General features: G+C 43.2%; 1 pseudogene; it reads right to left on the bottom strand.

Moving 5' to 3' along the window:
* Positions 1–22,500, bottom strand: part of LOC124024513 — a 45,254-nt pseudogene that overhangs the window by 12,110 nt on the left and 10,644 nt on the right.

Genomic DNA, 22,500 nt, shown 5'->3' with positions numbered 1-22,500 from the left:
CAACACACTGTCACCTGTCTCCAACACACTGTCACCTGTCTCCAACACACTGTCACCTGTCTCCAACACACTGTCACCTGTCACCAACACACTGTCACCAACACACTGTCACCTGTCACCAACACACTGTCACCAACACACTGTCACCAACACACTGTCACCTGTCTCCAACACACTGTCACCAACACACTGTTACCTGTCTCCAACACACTGTCTCCAACACACTGTCACCTGTCTCCAACACACTGTCACCTGTCTCCAACACACTGTCACCTGTCTCCAACACACTGCCACCTGTCTCCAACACACTGTCTCCAACACACTGTCACCTGTCTCCAACACACTGTCACCTGTCTCCAACATACTGTCACCTGTCTCCAACACACTGTCACCAACACACTGTCACCAACAAACTGTCACCAACACACTGTCACCTGTCTCCAACACACTGTCACCAACACACTGTCACCTGTCACCAACACACTGTCACCAACAAACTGTCACCAACACACTGTCACCAACACACTGTCACCAACACACTGTTACCTGTCTCCAACACACTGTCACCAACACACTGTCACCTGTCTCCAACACACTGTCACCTGTCTCCAACACACTGTCACCAACACACTGTCACCTGTCTCCATCACACTGTCACCAACACACTGTCACCAACAAACTGTCACCAACACACTGTTACCTGTCTCCAACACACTGTCACCAACACACCTTCACCTGTCACCAACACACTGTCACCAACACACTGTCACCAACACACTGTCACCAACAAACTGTCACCAACACACTGTTACCTGTCTCCAACACACTGTCACCAACACACTGTCACCAACAAACTGTCACCTGTCACCAACACACTGTCACCAACACACTGTCACCTGTCACCAACACACTGTCACCAACTCACTGTCACCAACACACTGTCACCAACACACTGTCACCAACAAACTGTCACCTGTCACCAACACACTGTCACCAACACACTGTCACCTGTCACCAACACACTGTCACCAACACACTGTCACCAACACACTGTCACCAACAAACTGTCACCAACACACTGTTACCTGTCTCCAACACACTGTCACCAACACACTGTCACCAACACACTGTCACCAACAAACTGTCACCAACACACTGTCACCAACACACTGTCACCCATACACTGTCACCAACACACTGTCACCTGTCACCAACACACTGTCTCCAACAAACTGTCACCAACACACTGTCACCTGTCACCAACACACTGTCTCCAACACACTGTCACCTGTCTCCAACACACAGTCTCCAACACACTGTCACCTGTCTCCAACACACTGTCTCCAACACACTGTCACCTGTCTCCAACACACTATCACCTGTCTCCAACACACTGTCTCCAACACACTGTCACCTGTCTCCAACACACTGTCACCAACACACTGTCACCAACACACTGTTACCTGTCTCCAACACACTGTCACCAATACACTGTCACCTGTCTCCAACACACTGTCACCAACACACTGTCACCTGTCTCCAACACACTGTCACCTGTCTCCAACACACTGTCACCAACACACTGTCACCTGTCTCCAACACACTGTCACCAACACACTGTCTCCAACACACTGTCTCCAACACACTGTCTCCAACACACTGTCACCAACACACTGTCACCAACACACTGTCACCAACACACTGTCACCTGTCTCCAACACACTGTCTCCAACACACTGTCTCCAACACACTGTTACCTGTCACCAACACACTGTCACCAACACACTGTTACCAACACACTGTCACCTGTCTCCAACACATTGTCTCCAACACACTGTCTCCAACACACTGTCACCTGACTCCAACACACTGTCACCTGTCTCCAACACACTGTCTCCAACACACTGTCACCTGTCTCCAACACACTGTCACCTGTCTCCAACACACTGTCACCTGTCTCCAACACACTGTCACTAACACACTGTCACCTGTCACCAACACACTGTCACCATATTTATGCTGCAGTAGTTTATGTGTCGGGGGGCGAGGGTCAGTTTGTTATATCTGGAGTACTTCTCCTGTCCTATCCGGTGTCCTGTGTGAATTTAAGTATGCCCTCTCTAATTCTCTCTTTCTCTCTTTCTTTCTCTCTCTCTGAGGACATGAGCCCTAGGTCCATGCCTCAGGACTACCTGACATGATGACTCCTTGCTGTCCCCAGTCCACCTGGCCGTGCTGCTGCTCCAGTTTCAACTGTTCTGCCTTATTATTGGACCATGCTGGTCATTTATGAACATTTGAACATCTTGGCCATGTTCTGTTATAATCTCCACCCGGCACAGCCAGAAGAGGACTGGCCACCCCACATAGCCTGGTTCCTCTCTAGGTTTCTTCCTAGGTTTTGGCCTTTCTAGGGAGTTTTTCCTAGCCACCGTGCCTCTACACCTGCACTGCTTGCTGTTTGGGGTTTTAGGCTGGGTTTCTGTACAGCACTTTGAGATATCAGCTGATGTACGAAGGGCTTTATAAATACATTTGATTTTATTTTATTTGTCACCAACACACTGTCACCAACACACTGTCTCCAACACACTGTCACCTGTCTCCAACACACTGTCACCTGTCTCCAACACACTGTCACCAACACACTGTCACCAACACACTGTCTCCAACACACTGTCACCAACACACTGTCTCCAACACACTGTCTCCAACACACTGTCTTCAACATACTGTCTCCAACACACTGTCACCAACACACTGTCACCAACACACTGTCTCCAACACACTGTCTCCAACACACTGTCTTCAACACACTGTCTCCAACACACTGTCTCCAACACACTGTCTCCAACACACTGTCTCCAACACACTGTCTTCAACATACTGTCACCAACACACTGTCTCCAACACACTGTCTCCAACACACTGTCTTCAACATACTGTCACCAACACACTGTCTTCAACATACTGTCACCAACACACTGTCTCCAACACACTGTCACCAACACACTGTCTCCAACACACTGTCACCTGTCTCCAACACACGGTCACCTGTCACCAACACACTGTCACCTGTCTCCAACACACTGTCACCTGTCTCCATCACACTGTCACCTGTCTCCAACACACTGTCACCTGTCTCCAACACACTGTCACCTGTCACCAACACACTGTCACCTGTCTCCAACACACTGTCACCTGTCTCCAACACACTGTCACCTGTCACCAACACACTGTCACCAACACACTGTCACCTGTCTCCAACACACTGTCACCTGTCACCAACACACTGTCACCTGTCACCAACACACTGTCACCAACACACTGTCACCTGTCACCAACACACTGTCACCTGTCTCCAACACACTGTCACCTGTCACCAACACACTGTCACCTGTCTCCAACACACTGTCACCAACACACTGTCTCCAACACACTGTCACCTGTCTCCAACACACTGTCACCTGTCTCCAACACACTGTCACCTGTCTCCAACACACTGGAGTCTGTGTTATTAAACCAATACGTGACTGTATGTTGATGGTGGATATTATTACACAGGTTATATTATATTATTATATTATTACACAGGTTATATTATATTATTATATTATTATATTATTACATAGGTTATATTATATTATTATATTATTATATTATTACACAGGTTATATTATATTATTATATTATTACACAGGTTATATTATAGTATTATATTATTACACAGGTTATATTATATTATTATATTATTACACAGGTTATATTATATTATTATATTATTACACAGGTTATATTATATTATTATATTATTATTATATTATATTATTATATTATTATATTATTATATTATTACACAGGTTATATTATATTATTATATTATTACACAGGTTATATTATATTAGTATATTATTACACAGGGTATATTATATTATTATATTATTATATTATTACATAGGTTATATTATATTATGATATTATTACACAGGTTATATTATATTATTATATTATTATATTATTACACAGGTTATATTATATTATTATATTATTACACAGGTTATATTATATTATTATATTGTGACAGGTTATATTATATTATTATATTATTACACAGGTTATATTATATTATTATATTATTACACAGGTTATATTATATTATTATATTATTACACAGGTTATATTATATTATTATATTATTACACAGGTTATATTATATTATTATATTATTACACAGGTTATATTATATTATTATAGTGTGACAGGTGATATTATATTATTATAGTGTGACAGGGGTTATATCACTATGAATTAAATGGATTGATATTGTGTTAGTCAACCAGCAGAGGAAGTAAAGGACCACACACACACACACACACACACACACACACACACACACACACACACACACACACACACACACACACACACACACACACACACACACACACACACACACACACACACACACACACACACACACACACACACACACACACACACACACACGATCAGATCAGACCAGAACACCTGGTTTGTTCCACTGGGATTGAGACTACAGAGATTAGGACCAGAACACCTGGTTTGTTCCACTGGGATTGAGACTACAGAGATTAGGACCAGAACACAAGGTTTGTTCCACTGGGAATGAGACTACATAGATTAGGACCAGAACACAAGGTTTGTTCCACTGGGATTGAGACTACAGAGATTAGGACCAGAACACAAGGTTTGTTCCACTGGGATTGAGACTACAGATATTAGGACCAGAACACAAGGTTTGTTCCACTGGGAATGAGACTACATAGATTAGGACCAGAACACAAGGTTTGTTCCACTGGGATTGAGACTACAGAGATTAGGACCAGAACACCTGGTTTGTTCCACTGGGACTGAGACTACAGAGATTAGGACCAGAACACCTGGTTTGTTCCACTGGGATTGAGACTACAGAGATTAGGACCAGAACACCAGGTTTGTTCCACTGGGATTGAGACTCAGAGATTAGGACCAGAACACCTGGTTTGTTCCACTGGGATTGAGACTACAGAGATTAGGACCAGAACACCTGGTTTGTTCCACTGGGATTGAGACTACAGAGATTAGGACCAGAACACCTGGTTTGTTCCACTGGGATTGAGACTACAGAGATTAGGACCAGAACACCTGGTTTGTTCCACTGGGATTGAGACTACAGAGATTAGGACCAGAACACAAGGTTTGTTCCACTGGGATTGAGACTACAGAGATTAGGACCAGAACACAAGGTTTGTTCCACTGGGATTGAGACTACAGAGATTAGGACCAGAACACCTGGTTTGTTCCACTGGGATTGAGACTACAGAGATTAGGACCAGAACACAAGGTTTGTTCCACTGGGATTGAGACTACAGAGATTAGGACCAGAACACCTGGTTTGTTCCACTGGGATTGAGACTACAGAGATTAGGACCAGAACACCTGGTTTGTTCCACTGGGATTGAGACTACAGAGATTAGGACCAGAACACCAGGTTTGTTCCACTGGGATTGAGACTCAGAGATTAGGACCAGAACACCTGGTTTGTTCCACTGGGATTGAGCCTACAGAGATTAGGACCAGAACACAAGGTTTGTTCCACTGGGATTGAGACTACAGAGATTAGGACCAGAACACAAGGTTTGTTCCACTGGGATTGAGACTACAGAGATTAGGACCAGAACACAAGGTTTGTTCCACTGGGATTGAGACTACAGAGATTAGGACCAGAACACAAGGTTTGTTCCACTGGGATTGAGACTACGACAACACACCACCATCACAACCATCATGGGATTAGGATTGAATTGATCATCCGCCCATGAACCAGGAAACAGAATCTTACTATTAATGCTACTCTTACGGTCTATGGAGTCAGCGAACACTTCCCCATAGATCATCCAGTAAGGCATGTAGAAGATGTTCCTGGCCAGACGCCATGTTGGGATCTCATCAGGGTGCAGGATGGCCTGCCGAGCCACGCCGAAACTCATCAACACCACCAGCATGATCACCACGAAGTACAACATGTCAATCATCTGGAGGACATAGAACACAACATGTCAGTCATCTAGAGGACATAGAACACAACATGTCAGTCATCTGGAGGACATAGAACACAACATGTCAGTCATATAGAGGACATAGAACACAACATGTCAGTCATATAGAGGACATAGAACACAACATGTCAGTCATCTAGAGGACATAGAACACAACATGTCAGTAATCTAGAGGACATAGAACACAACATGTCAATCATCTAGAGGACATAGAACACAACATGGACATAGAACACAACATGTCAGTCATCTAGAGGACATAGAACACAACATGTTAGTCACCTGGAGGACATAGAACACAACATGGACATAGAACACAACATGTCAGTCATCTGGAGGACATAGAACACAACATGGACATAGAACACAACATGTCAGTCATCTGGAGGACATAGAACACATGTCAGTCATCTGGAGGACATAGAACACAACATGTCAGTCATCTAGAGGACATAGAACACAACATGTCAGTCATCTAGAGGACATAGAACACAACATGGACATAGAACCCAACATGTCAGTCATCTGGAGGACATAGAACCCAACATGTCAGTCATCTAGAGGACATAGAACACAACATGGACATAGAACCCAACATGTCAGTCATCTGGAGGACATAGAACACAACATGGACATAGAACCCAACATGTCAGTCATCTGGAGGACATAGAACCCAACATGTCAGTCATCTAGAGGACATAGAACACAACATGGACATAGAACACAACATGTCAATCATCTAGAGGACATAGAACACAACATGGACATAGAACACAACATGTCAATCATCTAGAGGACATAGAACACAACATGGACATAGAACACAACATGTCTGTCATCTGGAGGACATAAAACAGCATAGCCTAGTGGGGCGGCAGCGTAGCCTAGTGGTTAGAGCGTTGGACTAGTAACCGCAAGGTTGCAAGTTCAAACCCCCTAGCTGACAAGGTACAAATCTGTTGTTCTGCCCCTGAACAGGCAGTTAACCCACTGTTCCTAGGCCGTCATTGAAAATAAGAATTTGTTCTTAACTGACTTGCCTGGTTAAATAAATGTTAAAGAAATAGAACACATCTGGGGCCGATTCAGACTGAGAAAATCTATTCCCCTTTGACTCCTGTTGATCTAAGCACTTCTCAGTAGTTGGTATTCAGATTTACCGTATGCAGGTGCTTAACAGGATTTGCAGGCATGGTTCCCTTGCGCGCACTGAATAAATGGAATTAAACCGCTGAAACCCCTCCCACTTGCTGGCCCAACATACTTCCTCGTAGAGTTTTCATTCAATGTGGGTTTCAGTACTTTTATCTAAAGCCAACCCTTTTAAATACAATGTGTCTTTAATTAGAATGTTCTCTACAGACTCACTGGAATACACAGTGCCTTTGGAAAGTATTCAGACCCCTTGACTTATTCTAAAAAAATGTTTTAAATCCTCCACAATCTACACACAGTACCCCATAATGTCATAATTACATAAGTAGTTAGACCCCGATGATAAACTAAATTGAGCTCCGGTGCTTCCTGTTTCCATTGATCATCATTAAGATGTTTTCTACAACTTGATTGGAGTCCACCTTCAATTGACTGGACATGATTTGGAAAGGTAAACACCTGTCTATACAGGGTCCCATAGTTGACAGTAAAAACCAAGCCATGAGGTGGAAGGAATTGTCCGTAGAGCTCTGAGACAGGATTGTGTCAAGGCACAGATCTGGGGAAGGGTGCCAAAAATGTCTGCAGCATTGAAAGTCCCCAAGAACACAGTGGCCTCCATCATTCTTAAAAGGAAGAAGTTTGGAACGATCAAGACTCATGCTAGAGCTGTCCGATTGGCCAAACTGACCAATCAGGGGAGAATGGCCTTGGTCAGGGAGGTGATCAAGAAACTGATGGTCACTCTGACATAGCTCTAGAGTTCCTCTATGGAGATGGGAGAATCTTCCAGAAGGACAGCCATCTCTGCAGCACTCCACTAATCAGGCCTTTATGGTAGACTGGCCAGACAGAAGCCACTCCTCAGTAAAAAAGCCCATGACAGTCTGCTTGGAGTTTTGCCAAAAGGCACATAAAGATTCTCAGACCATGAGAAACAAGATTCTCTGTTCTCATTCTGTTCTCATGAAACTACGATTGAACTCTTTGGGCTGAATGCCAAGCGTAACGTCTGGAGGAATCCAGGCACCATCCCTACGGTGAAGCATGGTGGTGGCAGCATCATGCTGTGGGGAAGTTTTTCAGCAGCAGGGACTGGGAGAATAGTCAGGATCGAGGAAAGATGAGCGGAGCAAAGTACAGAGAGATCCTTGATGAATTCCTTCTCCAGAGTGCTCCGGATCTCAGACTGGGGGCGAAGGTTCACCTTCCAACAGGACAACGACCCTAAGCACACAGCCAAGACAACGCAGGAATGGCTTAGGGACATGTCTCTGAATGTCCTTGGGTTGCCCAGCCAGAGCCTGGACTTGAACCCGATCGAACATCTCTGGAGAGACCTGAAAATATCTGTGCAGCGACGCTTCCCATTCAACCTGACAGAGCTTGAGAGGATCTGCAGAGAAGAATGGGAGAAACTCCACAAATACAGGTGTGCCAATCTTGTACCCAAGAAGACACAAGGTTGTAATCGCTGCCAAAGGTGCTTCAACAACGTACTGAGTAAAGGGTCTGAATACTTCTGTAAGTGTGATATTTCAGTTTTTTATTTTAATACATTTTCAAACATGTCTAAAAAAAACAGTTTTATGCTTTGTCATAATGGGGCATTGTGTGTAGATTGATGAAGGGGGAAACAACGATTTAATACATTTTAGAATAAGGCTGTAATGTAACAACGTGTGGAAAAAGTCAAGGGGTCTGAATAGTTTCCGAAGGTGCTGTACATCGGGTTCAGAATATCGATCAATGAAATTACACACATATTGGTCTCCTTTTCAATGAAATTAAACCATGTTAATACACACATATTGGTCTCCTTTTCAATGAAATTAAACCATGTTAATACACACATATTGGTCTCCTTTTCAATGAAATTAAACCATGTTAATACACACATATTGGTCTCCTTTTCAATTAAATGAAACCATGTTAATACACACATATTGGTCTCCTTTTCAATGAAATTAAACCATGTTAATACACACATATTGGTCTCCTTTTCAATGAAATGAAACCATGTTAATACACACATATTGGTCTCCTTTTCAATTAAATGAAACCATGTTAATACACACATATTGGTCTCCTTTTCAATTAAATGAAACCATGTTAATACACACATATTGGTCTCCTTTTCAATTAAATGAAACCATGTTAATACACACATATTGGTCTCCTTTTCAATGAAATGAAACCATGTTAATACACACATATTGGTCTCCTTTTCAATGAAATTAAACCATGTTAATACACACATATTGGTCTCCTTTTCAGCACCAGTTGGCAGATTTAAATACTCTGACCTTGTATATTATTTAGGGTTATGAATAATAATAACAAACTGGTTTGGAGAGTCTACTGGTAATCATCCTCACTAATCATGGAAGCGTGATGCCAACGGTCCTGAATCGTTGTGAACCGTGTGCCAGGCTCCAGGTTTAAACTGATAAACATGGGCCATGTGTAGGCCATGTAACCCCCGTCCAAATAGGAGTGGTCACTGAATGGTTATATGAGGATGTAAAACCATAGGCCATGGCTAAAACCATAGGCCATGGCTATGCCCCCCGTCCACAGGGCAGGAGTGGTCACTGAATGGTTATATGAGGATGTAAAACCATAGGCCATGGCTATGCCCCCCGTCCACAGGGCAGGAGTGGTCACTGAATGGTTATATGAGGATGTAAAACCATAGGCCATGGCCGTCTCAGTCACCAGATCTCAACCCAATTGAACACTTATCATTCTGGAGTGGTGACTGAGACCAGCGTTTTCCACCACCATCAACAAAACACCAAACGATGGAATTTATCGTTGAAGAATGGTGTCTCATCCCTCCAATAGAATGGTGTCTCATCCCTCCAATAGAATGGTGTCTCATCCCTCCAATAGAATGGTGTCTCATCCCTCCAATAGAATGGTGTCTCATCCCTCCAATAGAATGGTGTCTCATCCCTCCAATAGAATGGTCTGAACAGTGTCTCATCCCTCCAATAGAATGGTGTCTCATCCCTCCAATAGAATGGTGTCTCATCCCTCCAATAGAATGGTGTCTCATCCCTCCAATAGAATGGTGTCTCATCCCTCCAATAGAATGGTGTCTCATCCCTCCAATAGAATGGTGTCTCATCCCTCCAATAGAATGGTGTCTCATCCCTCCAATAGAATGGTGCCTCATCCCTCCAATAGAATGGTGCCTCATCCCTCCAATAGAATGGTGTCTCATCCCTCCAATAGAATGGTGCCTCATCCCTCCAATAGAATGGTGTCTCATCCCTCCAATAGAATGGTGTCTCATCCCTCCAATAGAATGGTGTCTCATCCCTCCAATAGAATGGTGTCTCATCCCTCCAATAGAATGGTGTCTCATCCCTCCAATAGAATGGTGTCTCATCCCTCCAATAGAATGGTGTCTCATCCCTCCAATAGAATGGTGTCTCATCCCTCCAATAGAATGGTGTCTCATCCCTCCAATAGAATGGTGTCTCATCCCTCCAATAGAATGGTGTCTCATCCCTCCAATAGAATGGTGTCTCATCCCTCCAATAGAATGGTGTCTCATCCCTCCAATAGAATGGTGTCTCATCCCTCCAATAGAATGGTGTCTCATCCCTCCAATAGAATGGTGTCTCATCCCTCCAATAGAATGGTGTCTCATCCCTCCAATAGAATGGTGTCTCATCCCTCCAATAGAATGGTGTCTCATCCCTCCAATAGAATGGTGCCTCATCCCTCCAATAGAATGGTGTCTCATCCCTCCAATAGAATGGTGTCTCATCCTCCAATAGAATGGTGCCTCATCCCTCCAATAGAATGGTGTCTCATCCCTCCAATAGAGAGTTCCAGATCACTCCAATAGAATCTATGACGAGGTGCATTGAAGCTGTTCTGACTGGTGGTGACCCATCCCCTATAAACACACTTTATGTTGGTGTTTCCTTTATTTTGACAATTACCTATATATACACACACATTTCATATTACAATAGCCAGCCAAGACAGTCAAAACCAAACCAAAGCCTCACCATTTTCCCGATCATCATGACGTAGGGTCCCAGGTACTTGTTGACCCCAAAGATGTGTCGAGCACCCTGATGTACCAGAAGATGATGTCCACGCAGTAGATGACCCGTCCGATGCCCAACAGGGGCTCGCTCTGCAGCCTCAGCATCAGGCCCAGGAGGAAGGTAAAGATGGCCGCATCCCTGTGATGTTCCAGTACTCTTCGGCCCAAACGTTGATCTTCTGCTTCAACTTCCCCAATGACATCAGGATCTGTATTGGGGCAGCAACAGCAGGGACGGACTAGGATCAGAACTGAGAAATCGGGCCTGGGCGTAAGACCCTGCATCGACCCATATTTTCCCTGGAGGCCCTCACACCGGTCTTTTTTTTTTAAACTTGAGGACCCCACATACTGAACCTTTTCTTCAATTGTTCTAGACATTCCCTTTCTAATGATGGTGTGAGACGTTACCTGTCTGAGACGTTACCTGTCTGAGACGTTACCTGTCTGAGACGTTACCTGTCTGAGACGTTACCTGTCTGAGACGTTACCTGTCTGAGACGTTACCCTCTGAGACGTTACCTGTCTGACTGTGATGATGTGAGACGTTACCTGTCTGAGACGTTACCTGTCTGACTGTGATGATGTGAGACGTTACCTGTCTGAGACGTTACCTGTCTGAGACGTTACCTGTCTGAGACGTTACCTGTCTGACTGTGATGGTGGTGAGACGTTACCTGTCTGAGACGTTACCTGTCTGAGACGTTACCTATCTGAGACGTTACCTTTCTGACTGTGATGATGTGAGACGTTACCAAACCAAAGTCTGAGACGTTACCTGTCTGACTGTGATGATGGTTACCTGTCTGAGACGTTACCTGTCTGACTGTGATGATGTGAGACGTTACCTGTCTGAGACGTTACCTGTCTGAGACGTTACCTGTCTGGAGACGTTAAAGATGGCTGTCTGACTGTGATGAACTTCCCGGCTACATCTGTGAGACGTTACCTGTCTGAGACGTTACCTGTCTGAGACGTTACCTGTCTGAGACGTTACCTGTCTGACTGTGATGATGTGAGACGTTATTTTCTGAGACGTTACCTGTCTGAGACGTTACCTGTCTGAGACGTTACCTGTCTGACTGTGATGATGTGAGACGTTACCTGTCTGAGACGTTACCTGTCTGAGACGTTACCTGTCTGACTGTGATGATGTGAGATGTTACCTGTCTGAGACGTTACCTGTCTGAGACATTACCTGTCTGAGACGTTACCTGTCTGAGACGTTACCTGTCTGAGACGTTACCTGTCTGACTGTGATGATGTGAGACGTTACCTGTCTGAGACGTTACCTGTCTGACTGTGATGATGTGAGACGTTACCTGTCTGAGACGTTACCTGTCTGAGACGTTACCTGTCTGAGACGTTACCTGTCTGACTGTGATGGTGTGAGACGTTACCTGTCTGAGACGTTACCTGTCTGAGACGTTACCTGTCTGAGACGTTACCTGTCTGACTGTGATGATGTGAGACGTTACCTGTCTGAGACGTTACCTGTCTGACTGTGATGATGTGAGACGTTACCTGTCTGAGACGTTACCTGTCTGACTGTGATGATGTGAGACGTTACCTGTCTGAGACGTTACCTGTCTGAGACGTTACCTGTCTGAGACGTTACCTGTCTGACTGTGATGATGTGAGACGTTACCTGTCTGAGACGTTACCTGTCTGAGACGTTACCTGTCTGAGACGTTACCTGTCTGAGACGTTACCTGTCTGACTGTGATGATGTGAGGATCTGTCTGAGACGTTACCTGTCTGAGACGTTACCTGTCTGAGACGTTACCTGTCTGACTGTGATGATGTGAGACGTTACCTGTCTGAGACGTTACCTGTCTGAGACGTTACCTGTCTGACTGTGATGATGTGAGATGTTACCTGTCTGAGACGTTACCTGTCTGAGACATTACCTGTCTGAGACGTTACCTGTCTGAGACGTTACCTGTCTGAGACGTTACCTGTCTGAGACGTTACCTGTCTGACTTTCTCCATTCCCAGAGTGATGATGTAAGAGATGACGATCCACTCCTGCAGGGACGGCCAGCGTTCCATCTTGACCAGGATGATGTAGTTGTACAAACACAGGTAGGCCAGGTAGGAGATCTGAGGAGGCACGGAAAACAGCTCAGAGCTTTTAGGAGAACATGTACACAAGACCAGAGGTCGGGGCAGCAGTGGTGTTTTAGGACACAAGACCAGAGGTCGGGGCACCAGTGGTGTTTTAGGACACAAGACCAGAGGTCGGGGCAGCAGTGGTGTTTTAGGACACAAGACCAGAGGTCGGGGCAACAGTGGTGTTTTAGGACACAAGACCAGAGGTCGGGGCACCAGTGGTGTTTTAGGACACAAGACCAGAGGTCGGGGCAGCAGTGGTGTTTTAGGACACAAGACCAGAGGTCGGGGCAACAGTGGTGTTTTAGGACACAAGACCAGAGGTCGGGGCAGCAGTGGTGTTTTAGGACACAAGACCAGAGGTCGGGGCACCAGTGGTGTTTTAGGACACAAGACCAGAGGTCGGGGCACCAGTGGTGTTTTAGGACACAAGACCAGAGGTCGGGGCACCAGTGGTGTTTTAGGACACAAGACCAGAGGTCGGGGCAGCAGTGGTGTTTTAGGACACAAGACCAGAGGTCGGGGCAGCAGTGGTGTTTTAGGACACAAGACCAGAGGTCGGGGCAGCAGTGGTGTTTTAGGACACAAGACCAGAGGTCGGGCAGCAGTGGTGTTTTAGGACACAAGACCAGAGGTCGGGGCAGCAGTGGTGTTTTAGGACACAAGACCAGAGGTCGGGGCACCAGTGGTATTTTAGGACACAAGACAAAGTGCTGTCGATCAATAATCACACATCTTCAGATCAACATTAGCTGATATCATATTATCATTATATTAAATAGTAGTATATTATCTGTGGATAAGGTCTCTTTGTCACCTCTGTGCTGATAGTCATTTCAAAACAACAAAACCAAGGATTCACAAAAGTAAATTTCCAAAGTGTGTGGTGTTTTTAGTTTGTATTAAAAGTCTACTTGCTGTGTTGAACCAGAATTTGGTGAAAGGAGTGTTGTAGAATTCATAGATCTTCTTTCCGATTGGAACTCTTCTCTTTTTTACGGTGCTTTCTTCTTCATCCCCCTTTCTGGACACCCCATCAGCATTCACTTCCTGAAAGCACGGTCGACAGAAACAACCGCCATGAATTTACATTCACTTCCTGAAAGCACGGTCGACAGAAACAACCGCCATGAATTTACATTCACTTCCTGAAAGCATGGTCGACAGAAACAACCGTCATGAATTTACATTCACTTCCTGAAAGCACGGTTGACAGAAACAACCGTCATGAATTTACATTCACTTCCTGAAAGCACGGTCGACAGAAACAACCGTCATGAATTTACATTCACTTCCTGAAAGCACGGTCAACAGAAACAACCGTCATGAATTTACATTCACTTCCTGAAAGCACGGTCGACAGAAACAACCGCCATGAATTTACATTCACTTCCTGAAAGCACGGTCAACAGAAACAACCGTCATGAATTTACATTCACTTCCTGAAAGCACGGTCGACAGAAACAACCGTCATGAATTTACATTCACTTCCTGAAAGCACGGTCAACAGAAACAACCGTCATGAATTTACATTCACTTCCTGAAAGCACGGTCGACAGAAACAACCGCCATGAATTTACATTCACTTCCTGAAAGCACGGTCAACAGAAACAACCGTCATGAATTTACATTCACTTCCTGAAAAACGGTAGATAAAAACAACTTATCAATCATTCACTTCCTGAAAGCACGGTCGAAAACAACCGTCATGAATTTACATACAGGATTAAATGTAAAGTAGTATTAAGTATTATTTAAGAAACAGATAATCCAATCAAGCAATCCACTGATGACCGACCAATCAATCAATCAATCAATCAACCAATCAGATTGCTTGACTGTCAGCGTTCACCTTGCTGGATTTATTGTCATCGTCTTTGTCCTTCGCTTCTTCTTCGTTCTCCGCTGGGGCTTGACATGTCACTTCCTCCCCGAGTCGAAAATCCATGAGGAGAATCGAAGGTGGGAAAATGATGCCAAATATCACCTGTGGGACACAGAGACGAGAGAAGAAGAAGGATTTCAGTTGGACTGCTATTTGTCTCCAGCACCAAAATGACACAAAACCACACATTCTCGACCAGTTATTAGTGTATTACATATTTATAAACCATCTATAAACCAATTATTAACGGGCTATAAACTCCTTATAAATCATTTGCAAACCTAGTATAAAGTATACCTTATACTCAAATACTTTACATTGAGTATACCTTAATGTAAAATGTGACCAGTGTGTTAGCTTAATGTAAAGTGTTACCAATATGTTAGCTTAATGTAAAATGTTACCAATATGTTAGCCTAATGTAAAATGTTACCAATATGTTAGCCTAATGTAAAATGTTACCAATATGTTAGCCTAATGTAAAATGTTACCAATATGTTAGCTTAATGTAAAATGTTACCAATATGTTAGCTTAATGTAAAATGTTACCAATATGTTAGCTTAATGTAAAATGTTACCAATATGTTAGCTTAATGTAAAATGTTACCAATATGTTAGCCTAATGTAAAATGTTACCAATATGTTAGCTTAATGTAAAATGTTACCAATATGTTAGCTTAATGTAAAATGTTACCAATATGTTAGCCTAATGTAAAATGTTACCAATATGTTAGCCTAATGTAAAATGTTACCAATATGTTAGCTTAATGTAAAATGTTACCAATATGTTAGCCTAATGTAAAATGTTACCAATATGTTAGCTTAATGTAAAATGTTGACCAATATTTAATTTAATGTAAAATGTTACCAATATGTTCAGCCTAATGTAAAATGTTAAGGGAAATGTTAACCTAATGTAAAATTTACCAATATGTTAGCTTAATGTAAAATGTTACCAATATGTTAGCAATGTAAAATGTTACCTATGTACTTAATGTAAAATGTTACCAATATGTTAGCTTCATGTAAAGTGTTAAGAATGTGTTAGCTTAATGCAAAAATGTTACCAATATGTTAGAATGTAAAATGTTAAATATGTTAGCTTAATGTAAAGTGTTACAATGTGTTAGCTTAATGTAAAATGTTACCAACCATGTTTGTTTAATGAAAATGTTACCAATATGTTAGCCTAATGTAAAAAAATGTTACCAATATGTTAGCTTAATGTAAAATGTTACCAATATGTTAGCCTAATGTCCAAATGTTACCAATATGTCTAGCCTAATGTAAAATGACCAATGTGACAGCTTAATGAAAATGACTTACCAAAAAATTAAATAATGTAAAATGTTACCAATATGTTAGCTTAATGTAAAATGTTACCAATATGTTAGCCTAATGTAAAATGTTACCAATATGTTAGCCTAATGTAAAATGTTACCAGTGAGTTAGCTTAAAGGATCTGACCCTTTTTTTCAATTTTCTGGGGCTGTCTTTCATGGTTCAGGCCCCTTAGTTCCAGTGAAGGGAAATCTTAACACTACAGCATACAATGACATTTGAGACAATTCTGTGCTTCCAACTTCGTGGCAACAGTTTGAGGAAGGCCATTTCCTGTTTCAGCATGGCAATGCCCCTGTGTACAAAGCAAGGTCCATACAGAAATGGTTTGTCAAGATCGGTGTGGAAGAACTTGACTGGCCTGCGAGGAGCCCTGACCGCAACCCCATCGAACACCTTTGGGATGAATTGGAATGCCGCTAGCTAGCTAGCAAGTGACAAGAATGTTATCCAGCATGCATAGCAACCATTTTGTTTAGAACAGATGATCAGTCCTTTTGCATAGCAACCATGCAAAAAAAATTAACGACTGGGTGGCGTCTGTAGCAACTTGACCAAAATAACTAACATCCAGAATTTTTGTCTGGACTATACCTTCTGGTGAAATAATGACATTTTATGAATTGACTTATCTAAAAAATAAAATAAAAATGGGTAAAATATGTCATTTATTGTTATTTTAGTATGTTGGTAACAGTTTTATAAAAGCAATAAGACACGGGAGGCAGTGATGTATCATGAATACAGTCACAGGTTGATTGGCTCTCTGCTATCGCTTGGCCATGTTCAGGTCTTTAACCCACCTTGAACCCGTTCCTCTTGCCCATTCTCAGACATCCCATCCACATATCAGTGAGCAGCATCTGACTGCAGGTGTGGGCGATGAAGTCTCTGTGCTTTCGGCTACAGCCAGTTTCAGGCAGGTAGAGTCGCTCCAGTTCTTTAGCTGATAGGTCAGTAGTTTCATGGCCACCTGCTCATCGTGTTATAGGACTGGTCAAGAAGCTTATGCCAGCTGGCCAAACTCTCTGAGGAGGGAAGAAGGAAGACGTTGTGCTTAGGGGTCAATTCCATTTACAATTCCAATTTTCTTATTTGGAAACCTTTGAGTTTGCTTCCTGAATTTCCTCACTAACTTGACCCCAACGCTGTTAGATGGAAACCTTTCTGCTAGCTAGCCCCTCACTAACTTGACCCCAACGCTGTTAGATGGAAACCTTTCTGCTAGCTAGCCCCTCACTAACTTGACCCCAACACTGTTAAATCTAAACCTTTCTGCTAGCTAGCCCCTCACTAACTTGACCCCAACACTGTTAAATCTAAACCTTTCTGCTAGCTAGTCCCTCACTAACTTGACCCCAACACTGTTAAATGGAAACCTTTCTGCTAGCTAGCCCCTCACTAACTTGACCCCAACACTGTTAAATGGAAACCTTTCTGCTAGCTAGTCCCTCACTAACTTGACCCCAACACTGTTAAATCTAAACCTTTCTGCTAGCTAGTCCCTCACTAACTTGACCCCAACGCTGTTAGATGGAAACCTTTCTGCTAGCTAGCTCCTCACTAACTTGACCCCAACACTGTTAAATCTTTCTGCTAGCTAGCCCTGCACTAACTAGACCCCAACACTGTTAAATCTAAACCTTCTGCTAGCTAGCCCTCACTAACTTGACCCCAACGCTGTTAAATGGAAACCTTTCTGCTAGCTAGCCCTCACTAACTTGACCCCAACACTGTTAAATCTAAACCTTCTGCTAGCTAGTCCCTCACTAACTTGACCCCAACACTGTTAAATCTAAACCTTTCTGCTAGCTAGTCCCTCACTAACTTGACCCCAACACTGTTAAATCTAAACCTTTCTGCTAGCTAACCCCTCACTAACTTGACCCCAACACTGTTAAATCTAAACCTTTCTGCTAGCTAGTCCCTCACTAACTTGACCCCCACACTGTTAAATCTAAACCTTTCTGCTAGCTAGCCCCTCACTAACTTGACCCCAACACTGTTAAATCTAAACCTTTCTGCTAGCTAGTCCCTCACTAACTTGACCCCAACGCTGTTAAATCTAAACCTTTCTGCTAGCTAGTCCCTCACTAACTTGACCCCAACACTGTTAAATCTAAACCTTTCTGCTAGCTAGTCCCTCACTAACTTGACCCCCACACTGTTAAATCTAAACCTTTCTGCTAGCTAGCCCCTCACTAACTTGACCCCACACTGTTAAATCTAAACCTTTCTGCTAGCTAGCCCCTCACTAACTTGACCCCAACACTGTTAAATCTAAACCTTTCTGCTAGCTAGTCCCTCACTAACTTGACCCCAACGCTGTTAAATCTAAACCTTTCTGCTAGCTAGTCCCTCACTAACTTGGAATTGTTTTCCAGGTCCTGGAAGATGTCGTCCACCAGTTCACTCTGAGACGACTCGTGGGCCATGGCCTTGTACAGCTTACAGGCCACCAGAGCTTTGGCCATGGCCTCTTCCCCCCTCTTCCACAGGAACAGAGCCATCTTCTGACGCTTCATGAGAACGGCCCACACCATCAGCTCATGGAACGGGTACTGGAAGCGGCTGACCTCCGGGTCGTCCACATCGATGTCGATCTCTTCCTCTTTCTTCTTCTTCTTCTTCTTCCCTTTACTGTTGCCTTTTCCTCCATGCTCGTCGTCCTGATATGAATCAGATGCACATTAGAAATATGAAGTATTGGCTGTAGGGCTTAATCTTAACTTCACTTCACTGAAGTCAAATGTTTGCTTAGACATGCATTGATACCAATGGGAGACTAAGTGGATTCTCCCCTGTATACAGAAATGAATTAAAGTGGTTATTGTATTGGTATGGATGATCTTGTAATGAAACAGCAGGGAGCAGGCCTCGAACCCTCGACCTTCTTGCCCGAAGTCCAGCGTGCTATCGACTGTGCCGCAAAAGCATGCTCGTGCGGCAGAGTCGATTTCCGCGCTTATAAACCCAGGGTCGTTACAATATGTGAATATAAAATGTCGCTAAGTAGAACAACAGTGCTAAGTGAAAGACGAGACACTCACCTCCAGTCCTAACATTTTTAAAGCTTTCGGCTGTGAAACAAAACAAGGGGAGGGGACAGCATTTAATTAGCATGATTAACATTAGCATTCATGTTAGCATTAGCATTAGCATTTTATATATTATTATTATTAAAGTTATTATTACACTGAACAAAAATATTTAAATGCAGCACGCAACAATTTCAAAGGTTTTACTGAGTTACAGTTCATATAAGGAAATCAGTCAAATAAAATAAATGCATTATTTATTTCAAATAATGTGCTTCTACGTCTGCATTGCTTCCTGTTTGGGGTTTTAGGTTGAGTTTCTGTACAGCACTTTGTGACATTGGCGGATGCCAAAAGGGCTTTATAAATACACTTGATTTGATTTGATTCATTAGGCCCTAATCTATGGATTTCACATGACTGGGAATACAGACATGCATTGGTCAGTATCTGGTGTGACCGCCATTTGCCTCATGCAGCGAGACACATCTCCTTCGCATAGAGTTGATCAGGCTGTTGATTTGTGGCCTGTGAAATGTTGTCCCACTGCTCTTCAATGGCTGTGTGAACTGGAACAAGCTGTCATATCACATCGATCCAGAGCATCCCAAACATGCTCAGTGGGTAACATATCTTCCATGGAAGAACTGGGACATTTTCAGCGTCCGGGAATTGTGTACAGATCCTTGTGAACGGGGCAGTGCATTATCATGTTGAAACATGAGATGATGGCGGTGGATGAATGTCACGAAAATGGGCCCCAAGATCTCGTCACGGTATCTCCGTGCATTAAAATTTCCATCAATAAAATTATATTGTGTTTGTTTTCCGTAACTTATGCCTGCCCCATACCATAACCCCACCGCCACCATGGGGAACTCTGTTCACAACGTTGACATCAGCAAACCGCTCAACCACACAACACCATACACGATATCTGCCATGTTCCCGGTACAGTTGAAACCGGGATTCCTCCGTGAAGAGCACACTTCTCCAGCGTGCCAGTGGTCATCGAAGGTGAGCATTTGCCAACTGAAGTCGGTTATGACGCCGAACTGCAGTCAGGTCAAGACCCCGGTGAGGACGACGAGGACGCAGATGAGCTTCCCAGAGACGGTTTCTGGCAGTTTTTGCAGAAATTCTTTGGTTGTGCAAACCCACAGTTTCATCAGCTGTCCGAGTGGCGGGTCTCAGACGATCCTGCAGGTGAAGAATCTGGATGTGGAGGCCCTGGGCTGGCGTGGCTACACCTGGTCTGGGGTTGTGATGCCGGTTGGACGTACTGCCAAATTCTCTAAAATGACGTTGGAGGCGGCTTATGGTAGAGAAATGAACATTCAATTCTCTGGCAAGACATTCCTGCAGTCTGCATGCCAATTGGACGCTCGCTCAAAACTTGAGACATCCGTGGCATTATGTTGCGTGACAAACCTGCACATCTTAGAGAGTGTCCCCAGCACAAGGTGCACCTGTGTAACGATCATGCTGTTTGATATGCCACACCTCTCTGGTGAATGGATTATCTTGGCAAAGGAGAAATGCTCACTAACAGGGAAGTAAACAAATGTATACACAACATTTATTAAGAGAAATAAGCTTTACGTGCGTATGGAAACATTTCTGTGATCTTTTATTTCAGCTCATGAAAAATAGGAGCAACACTTTACATGTTGCATTTCTATTTTTTTTATTCAGTGTATTATATTCAGATCTCTAAAGGGAGTGTTTCTCCTCACTCTTTTTAAACCGTAGAGGTTGTTGTAGAGGGTGCGGAACTGTTTCCTGGTGTAGTTACAGCGATAGGCCCCGCCCATCAGGAACTCCAGGACCAATCCGATATCGATCAAGGTGATCTGGTAATCCGGTGGAAGATTTCCCTGAAACACCAAACAACCATCATCATTCTACTGTTACTGGTTTCACTTTACTGTAGGGGGCCAATATTAGGTAACACTTTACTATAGGGGGTCAATATTAGGTAACACTTTACTATAGGGGGTCAATGTTAGGTATCACGTTACTATAGGGGGTCAATATTAGGTAACAGGTTACTATAGGGGGTCAATATTAGGTAACACTTTACTATAGGGGTCAATATTAGGTAACACTTTACTATAGGGGTCAATATTAGGTATCACTACTATAGGGGTCAATATTAGGTAACACTTTACTATAGGGGGTCAATATTAGGTAACACTTTACTATAGGGGGTCAATATGAAGTAACACATTACTATACATAGCACCTTTATGAAACCAGTCATAACACCTTTATGAAACCAGTCATAACACCCTAATGAAACCAGTCATAACACCCTAATGAAACCAGTCATAACACCAGTCATAACACCCTAATGAAACCAGTCATAACACCCTAATGAAACCAGTCATAACACCCTAATGAAACCAGTCATAACACCCTAATGAAACCAGTCATAACACCCTAATGAAACCAGTCCCATAACACCCTAATGAAACCAGTCATAACACCCTAATGAAACCAGTCATAACACCTTTATGAAACCAGTCATAACACCCTAATGAAACCAGTCATAACACCCTAATGAAACCAGTCATAACACCAGTCATAACACCCTAATGAAACCAGTCATAACACCCTAATGAAACCAGCCATAACACCCTAATGAAACCAGTCATAACACCCTAATGAAACCAGCCATAACACCCTAATGAAACCAGTCATAACACCCTAATGAAACCAGTCATAACACCAGTCATAAACCAGTCATAACACCTAATGAAACCAGTCATAACACCCTAATGAAACCAGTCATAACACCCTAATGAAACCAGTCATAACACC

This window comes from Oncorhynchus gorbuscha, unplaced genomic scaffold (assembly GCF_021184085.1).
Source record: "Oncorhynchus gorbuscha isolate QuinsamMale2020 ecotype Even-year unplaced genomic scaffold, OgorEven_v1.0 Un_scaffold_1904, whole genome shotgun sequence".
Lineage (NCBI taxonomy): Eukaryota > Metazoa > Chordata > Actinopteri > Salmoniformes > Salmonidae > Oncorhynchus > Oncorhynchus gorbuscha.
This window is presented reverse-complemented; position numbering and strand designations above follow the sequence as displayed.